The 8,377-nt window shown below is 39.9% G+C and overlaps 1 pseudogene; it reads left to right on the top strand.

The window, feature by feature from the left end:
* Window positions 1–2,425: 2,425 nt before the first annotated feature.
* LOC110193993 (small ribosomal subunit protein bS21m pseudogene) lies at window positions 2,426–3,308 on the top strand (annotated as a pseudogene).
* Window positions 3,309–8,377: the final 5,069 nt, after the last annotated feature.

Here is an 8,377-nt window from a genome sequence, read left to right as displayed (position 1 = left end):
CAAGTAACAGGCTTCCTGAGAATTAGAATGGCCAAATAAAAATGAATTACTTCATGAGATAATAAAAAAATACTAGAACAAGCTCAAGAAAACTGAAAAAGAAAAAAATTTGAGATATGGGAAAAATAGGCCAAGCAGAGATCATCTAATAATCATTAGTCTCCCTGAATCCTGAGACTCCCTAGCAATTATAACCAAAATAAAAGCCTAGGATCCATGTTTTTAAAATCCATGAACAAAAACTGCCTAAACTTATTAGAACCAGAAGGCAAAGTGAAAATAGGAAGAATTCACCAGTTATCTCCAAAGAATACCCAAATGAAAACTTCTAGAAACACCATAGCCAAAATACATAGTTTCCAAGTCAGAGAAAAACATATTACAAATATTCAAAAGAAAAGTCCAAGGAACCACAATCAGAATCTCACAAGACTTCGTAGCTACCACATACAGTAGAGTAGATCTTGGAATATGATATTTCAAAAAGATAAATGCTTACAACCAAGAAAAACCTACCTGACAAAACTAAGTATAATGCTTTAAGAGGGGGAAAAAAAAGCCTTTAGTGAGATAAAGGAATTCTAAGCTTTCCTAATTAAAAAAAAAAAAACAAGCAAACCAAAAAAAACCCCTAAATCAATAGAGTTGAGTAGACATTTTGAAATGTCATCATAAGACTCACCACCAGTTGGTGTCATCCTTGGTTCCTCATTTTGCTTCCCCCTACTCCCCCCCCACCCCAGCCTCAGCCATCTTATACCCAAGTAAGTCAACAAATTCCAACAACTGTACAGACAACATCTCTCGAATCCATTCCCTTCCCTCCCCTCATATGGCCATCACCCTAGTTGAGGCTCTCACCAGCCTTCACTTGGACTGTCAAAGTACCCCTTCTAAATGGTCTCCAGACCTCAGGTCTATGCCCTGTTTAATTCATTCTCCATGTGACTGCTGAAGAGAGACCCTTAAAGAACAGGTTTGACTACGTCACTCCCCCGCTCAAAAAAGCTACAGTGGTTCCCTAAACTTTTGAGATATTACAAATTCACCTCTCTGACTTTTAAAACCATTCACAATCTGACTCCAACCTACTGGTCCACGCTTATTATCCATTACTCCCTTTCACATACATTCTAGTCAAAATGATCTATCGGCTGCTCTTCCTACACGGCACCCCATCTCTTATCTCCATGCCTTGCATTGGCTGTCTCCTATGCCTTGAATGTGCTCCCTCTTCACCTCCACATTTTAGAATCCTTTATAATTCAGCTCAAGAGCCACTGCCTGAGTGTGGTCTTTCCTGATTCCCTGCCCCACCTTCTAGTGTCCTCTCCACCCTCAAATCACCTTCTATACTTTTAATTTGTTTATATGTATATGTGTATGTATATATATACACATATAATTATATACATGTAATATGTAATTATCATATCAATTAATTATATAATTATATATAATATATTATATATGTTATATATATGTATATATAATTTCCCCCCATTAACTAGAAGCTCTTCCAAGGATAGACATGTTTCATTTTTGTCTTATACAGCATTCGGTGCCTCAATGTGCTGATTGATTGATTGATTGAACTTGTGTAACCTTGGACAAATCACTTCATTTCTCTGCTCAATTTCCTCATTTATAAAATAAGAGATTTGAGCTAAATGACCTCTGGAGTCTCTTCCTACACTAAATCTGCCATATCTCTCCATAGAATTTAAACTCCTTAAGGTCAGGAATTATTTTGCTTTTGTGTTTGTATTCTCTGTGTCTGTCAGCATCTTGAACAATTTGGGGGGGTAACATTATCAGGGTAGGGAATTCCTGGTGAAGAAAGTCCTTCTGCCAGCACAGATAGGCGACTATTTAGCAATCTATAAAGTACCTGAGGCACTAAGGGACTTGGCCAGAGTCACACAACCTGTAATTGTCAGCAATGGAAATAGCTGAACCTTGGACAGGACACAATCTCCATTAGGTTTAGTTTCTTCATCTGTAAAACGGAGGTGATATTGCTAGTTCTTGGGATTGTTGTGATGCTCAGCTGAGACAGAAACAAGAGCTGAAAGGAGGTGGGGGATGGAGATAGGAGTGCGTCATCGGGTAGGGGTAGAGAGGAAAGAGCAGATGGGAATATAGCCTCATCAACGCCAAATCTGGCTTCTGGGAAGAGAAGGGAAGAAAGGTGATTCAGGTCTTTCATGCCTGCCAAATGTTTCTTATCACCTGCATCTTGGAGATTGTGGGTAAAGTGGAGGTAGGAGGGAGGGAAGAAGGGAGGTGACCGGGAGAGGAGGGTGCAGAGGACTTACTAGGTTTTAGGAGCGAAGGGAGGGTAGTGGAGGGTAGATGCTGAAAGAATACACTAAGGAGATTCCAGTTTCCGCTTCCGGTTGGGACGCGGGCTCGAGCTGGCAGTCGTCTCCCCACCGCCCCCGCCTCACACTCCCACCCTTCAGCTGCTTTAGTCGAAAACGCCTTTCCTTACAAGGACAACTTTGTCCCAAGATCATGGCAAACCACCTGAAGTTCATTGCCAGGACTGTGATGGTGCAGGAAGGGAATGTGGAAGGTGCATACAGGACCCTGAACAGAATTCTCACTGTGGATGGGCTTATTGATGACATCAAGCGGCGGAGACACTATGAGAAGCCATGTCGCCGGCTACAGAGGGAGAGCTATGAGACTTGTCGGCGCATCTACAACATGAAAATGGCACGAAAAATTAACTTCTTGATGCTCAAGAATCGGTTGGACCCGTGGCAGGGCTGCTGAACCCAGCAGAGATTAAGAGACCCAGTGTGAAAACTCCCTCGTGGGCGATAGCTATGTCTCCACAGGTTTCTCTAAGAACCTAACAATTGGGGAATTTGCTTCCCAGTTTTTCCAGCCCTGGTTTCTCTTGCCATCTTTTCAATCCCAGTATATTCTGATACATATATAAATGCATGCATGCCACGCATTCACACACATTTACCTCCCTGCCAGTGAATGATATCATTAAATGTTCCTCCCTGTCACCATGTCTCTTTGATGAATGGAAAACCCCACAGGACTGTGTCTTTGCCATTCCGAAGAAATTGGCCCCGCAGAGACTTCAAAAATGAACAAGTGGAATATAACACTTTTATTCCATTCCTTGATCCCTAATAATTCCCAGTAAGGAAAACTAAGGACTATAGATAAGAAGTGTCCCCTGGTATTGTTTGAAAAGTCATCTCTTTTCTTTCCAGAATTATTTCCTAAATTGAAGAAGGGTAAGGCTCATGTAATTGTAATAAATTCTACTTCTGAAGCACCCAAAAAAAAAAAAGAATACACTAAGGAGGAACTGATGTGTAAACAACCTATGCCTCACTGAGTTGCTAGGGTCAAGTTTCTTGATGTGTTGCTTCTTGTTGAGTTAGGAGGACTGAACAGGTGAGCAGAGTGGACTAGAGTAGGAAAGAGGTTTTTTTTTTTTGTGACTTGTGAGGTAACCTGAACTTTTTTCATGGGTTGGGGGAAGGGTAGCTACAGTTTAAGCCTCTACAACATGCAGAGAGCCTGACATGCCCAGCCTGATCTGGGTAAATTGTCCCATCATGCCCAGTGCAGGGCAAGGATTAGAGGGGTGGCAGGTACAATTGTGGCATTGCTCCTGATTGTGCTTTGCAAGCAACTCAATGAAAGTGAGAGATCTTGGCCCCAACCATCTTGGGTCTCAATGACCTTTTCTCTCTCTCTGTTTAGAGTAGAGTACTGGGGGTGAGTGAATGGACTGGCAGAATGGATCTGATTCTGTATACTTAGAAATCTAGGCCCCAGTCAGGATCCAAGGAGAAAGGATGTCCCTACACCCCAAGACCTCCTCCCTTTACTTTATGGTCTTGTATGTTGATCACAGGGTTAGGAGTCAGAAACCTAAGTCTTCCTTGGTCCTCCCCACAGCAAGGCTATGTGACTTTGGGTGAATCATTCAACATCTTAGACTTCAGTTTCCCAAGCTGGAAAGTGAGTGCAAGGCCTAAAAATGAAAACGATGATGATGATGATGATGATGATGATGATGATGATAGTGATAATAATAATTGGCCACTCACCAGGATGGAAAACAGAGGTTGTTATGAAGATTTAAAAGAAGCAACAGGAAACAGAGCTGGCTGACAACCTTCTACCCAATATATAATAACTCTCTGCCTATGAATGTGCTGGACCCTGTGACCAAGGACCCAGACATTTTTTAACCTAGCTACCTATTCCCCCAGGCAGGTAGGTGGCATAGTGGCAGAGCATCAGATTTGGTGTCAGGAAGATCAGAATTTGAATCCTGCCCTAGACCTGTGTGAACCTCAACCTCTCCCAGCCTCAGTTTTCTTCTCTGTAAAATGGGGATAATAATTGCACCTATATCATAAAATTGTTGTGAGGTAACATGTGTAAATTGTTTTGCAAACCTTAAAGCTACGTGTAAATGCTAACTATTCTTATTGCTGTTGTTACCCCTCCATACCCTATCCTAGGCTCGGAGAAGAGGAAATATGGACCTCCTATGGTGGTGATGGTACACACAGCCAGGACATTGACAAAAACAAGGACAGAATAAGGCAGCTGAAGGGGACCTGGCTGGGGCAGGGGCTGTGAGACTTCATAGAGAATGTGAATGGAAGGCAGAATTTGGAAGGTGGGGATGAGGGAAAGACTCTCCGGATGGGAGAAACAGCCAACATAAAGTCAGGAGAGGTTGAGGGATGGGCAAAGGGAACCAGGAATATCTTTGGGCATCTAAAGCAGGGGGATAAAATGATAGAGAGCCTCTGGAGGAGCCCAAGTCATGAAGTGTGGATTTGATTTAAGCAATGATTGAATAGTGGTATAAAGGAGACCCAAAGAGGAAAGAGCCTCGGCACTTACCACAGGATTCTGCAGTGTTCTGATGAGGTTTGCTTCATAATCTTTAGATTATAAAGACCTCCACCCCACCACCACCCTCCGTTCTGCTGGGTTAAAGCCTCTGGCCAGAACTGCTACCAGCCTCTCCCCAGCTTCCTTGACATAACAAATAATAATAGTAATAAAAACTAACATTTATATAGAGCTTATTAATGTGCTAGATACTGAGCTAAGCTCTTTACAATTATTACCTCATTTGGTTATTATCCCCTTTTTACAGATGAGGACACTGAGGCAAACTGATACCCAGCTTCACTTAGTTCTGCTGGGAAGGATGAGGAACTAAACCTAATCTGAATGAGGCAAAATAGGTTTATTTCCATTCAAGGAACATTTATTAAGCCCCCTGAGCAGTGTCTTGCTTCACGCTTCGGGAACAGAACATTTAGATAAAACAACTTGGCTCTCAGGAGCTTACAATTTTGCAAATGTCTAAGAAACAGAGATAGTACCCAACATTGCATGATAAGTTTATTAGAGAGTTATAACATGAAGTACTATGGGCAATTGGAAGAAGGAAGTCACAGAGAGGATCAGGGGAGGCTTAATTGAGGAGGTGGAATTTTAGTTATACTTCAAAAATACACAGGAATTCAGAAGATAAGGGAGTTTTAAACTTTGGCAATAGGGTGTTCTAGACTAGTTTCAGGAGGAAGTAACCAGGGCTTCCATTGTTTTTTCAAGATTACAAGCTGCTGGGTTTGTTGGCAAACTCCTCTGATCTTTACTGCTGGAGAGACTAAGACTGGTGGATCTCTTTAGTTCAGGAGTTTTGAGCTGCCTTAGGACTAAAGCATAAAGACCCATACCAATATGGTGAGCCTTCAGGAGTGGAGAGCCACCAAGCTACTGAAGGAGGGATAAACTGACCCAGGTCAGAAGGTTAAATCTTGTATGCCAATCAATACTGGGAGTCAGCCCATGAGGGTCCACTGCACTGTCAGCCTGGGCAACAAAGGGAGTTCCAGTATAAAAAAAAAAAAAACAACCCAAAACCAAAAAAAACATACTAAGGGACTTCTAGACAAGATGACTTTATGAAAGGTCGTATAAGAGCCCAACTTTCCTACACACAGTCTAGAAAATATCTGAAAAGGGACTCATAACAAAAATCAAAGAGAAACAGAAACTCCCTCATCTAAACCAGAACTGAGCAAAAAGATGGTCAGAAGCTGGCAGAGGCTGGAAGAAGTATCACTCTAAGGGAAATCAGTATAAGACCCAGTAAATGGTACAAAGCCAACAGGCTTTTTTAAAGGGGGTAATCCAAGGGGTTTGCAGGCTAGCATAAGCTCAAGTAAGATCAAGTACATTAAATCATTAGTATCTAATAACATCATTATTACCACCTTGTCAGAGCTTAAACAACCCTCACTGTCAAATGAACCTGAAACACATCCTTTGAGCAGAAGGGGAATGTTTTGAAAGTGACCCACCCAGTGGCCTGGGTTGGATTCTGATTCTGCATCAGCCCAGAATAATAGAATAGAGAACTTTTAAACATTCATGATGAAAAGATCAGAGCTGAGAAAATGCTCTTAAGTGAAAACACATAAGTCAAGAAAAAACCTAGAAAATTATAAATATATCCGATCTTTTATTATTTTGAGTAATTTAGAATTTTGTTATTCTGAACTTGGCAAATACTGATTGTTTTTTTACTTTCACAAATACCAAATGTTTATGTTAAACATTTCCAAATAAAAAAGAGAAAAAAGATTGCATATGAAACTATAAGCCTCTCATATGAACAATTTGTTTTTTCAAGCATGTATTCAATATGTTAACCTCAAAGCTGTCCTGTTTTTCTGCATTTCCCTCTGAATACCCTTCTCTTCTGCACATTTTTAAAATGCTTCAATGATTCTCTTTTCTTTCTTTTCTTCTGTTTTTGGAATATCACTTGCACCCCTATGCCCACAAATGCTCCATAATTTTAAAAAAATTCTCCTTTGTAGAAAAAAAAATGAGCATAGTCAAGCAACAAAGATTCAAATATTAGCTTTATCCGAAAAGATATCTCTCATTCTGCCTTTCTAGTCCATCACCACTCTGTTAGGAGGTGGGTGACATGTACATTTCATCATCCATCCTCTGAAGTCATGATTGGTCGGTCAATGCATTGATCAGATTTCTTAAGTCTCTCAAAGTTGTATTTTATAATAGTGTAGCTATTATAAAATTTATTCTCCTGACTCACTATACTTTGTATTAATTCATACTAGTCCTTCCAGGTTTCTTTGAATCTATCCCTTTCACCATTTCTTATGGTATAATAATATTCCATTCTATTCATTCATATTTTATGATTTTTGTAGCCACTCCTCATTTGAGGTACACCTTTATTTTCCATTTCTTTGCTGCAACAAAAATGATGCTATAAATGTTTTTGTACCTATGTGACTATTCCCTTTGTGTTTGATCTCCAAGAGGTATGAGTCTAGTTGTGGTATCCTTGGGTCAAGAAGTATGTGTAGGTTTGTGACTTGGATATAGTTCCAAACTGCTTTCTAAAATTTTCTGATTGGACCAATTAATGCTTCCACCAATAGTATATTAATGTGCCTTCCTTCCCACAACCTCTCCAACAATTTCCATTTTCCTTTTTTGTCAGCTTTCCCAATCTGATAGGGATGAGGTAGAATCTCAGAATTGTTGTACTTTTCATTATCTTGTTATTAATGACTCGGAACATTTTTCATAAAGTTGTTCATAGCTTAGCTTTCTCCCCTTTGTTCTTATATATTTGAATCTGTTCCCTATATATCTTATATGTCAGACCATTTTGAGAGAAATGTGCTGCAAAGATTTTTTTCAAAGCTAACTATTTCCCTTTTAATTTTACCTGTATCGAATTATTTCCATTTCAAGTGCAAGTTTTTCAATTTCGTATTACTAAGCTTGTCCCTTTTATTTCCTACCGTCCTCTCCATTCCTTGTCCAGTCATGAATTCTTCCCCAGTCCATCGTTGCAAAAGATATTTCCTTCTCTGCTCCTCTAGTTTATGATGTTCCCTTTCATATATGAGTCATGTATCCATCCTTTTAGAGCTTACTGTGGAATATGTTATTATATGGTGGTCTAAAAATAATTTCTTTTAAACCATTTTCCAGTTTCCCCAGCAGTTTTTGTTGAATTCTGAGTGTTTGTCCCAGTAGCTGGGGGCCTTTGATATCAAATATTAACCCATGCAGTTCTTTTGTTTCTAAATATCATATATCTAATCTGTTCCACTGAATACCATTTTTGGGGGGCAGTACCAGATAGTTTTGATGATATAGCATGGCTTGAGATCTCACACTTCTCATTTTTTTTCATTATTTCCCTGGAGATTTTTTACCTCAATTTGACTATTATTTTTTTTCTAGCTCTGTGAATTAATCCTTTGGTAGTTGTAGTGATATGGCACTGAATAGGGATAGAGATTGGACCTGTGAT

This window comes from Phascolarctos cinereus, unplaced genomic scaffold (genome assembly GCF_003287225.1).
Source record: "Phascolarctos cinereus isolate Bilbo 61053 unplaced genomic scaffold, phaCin_HiC Scaffold_1;HRSCAF=81, whole genome shotgun sequence".
In the NCBI taxonomy this organism is placed as follows: domain Eukaryota; kingdom Metazoa; phylum Chordata; class Mammalia; order Diprotodontia; family Phascolarctidae; genus Phascolarctos; species Phascolarctos cinereus.
The sequence above is the reverse complement of the archived record's forward strand: the minus strand, read 5'-3'. Positions and strand labels throughout refer to the sequence as shown.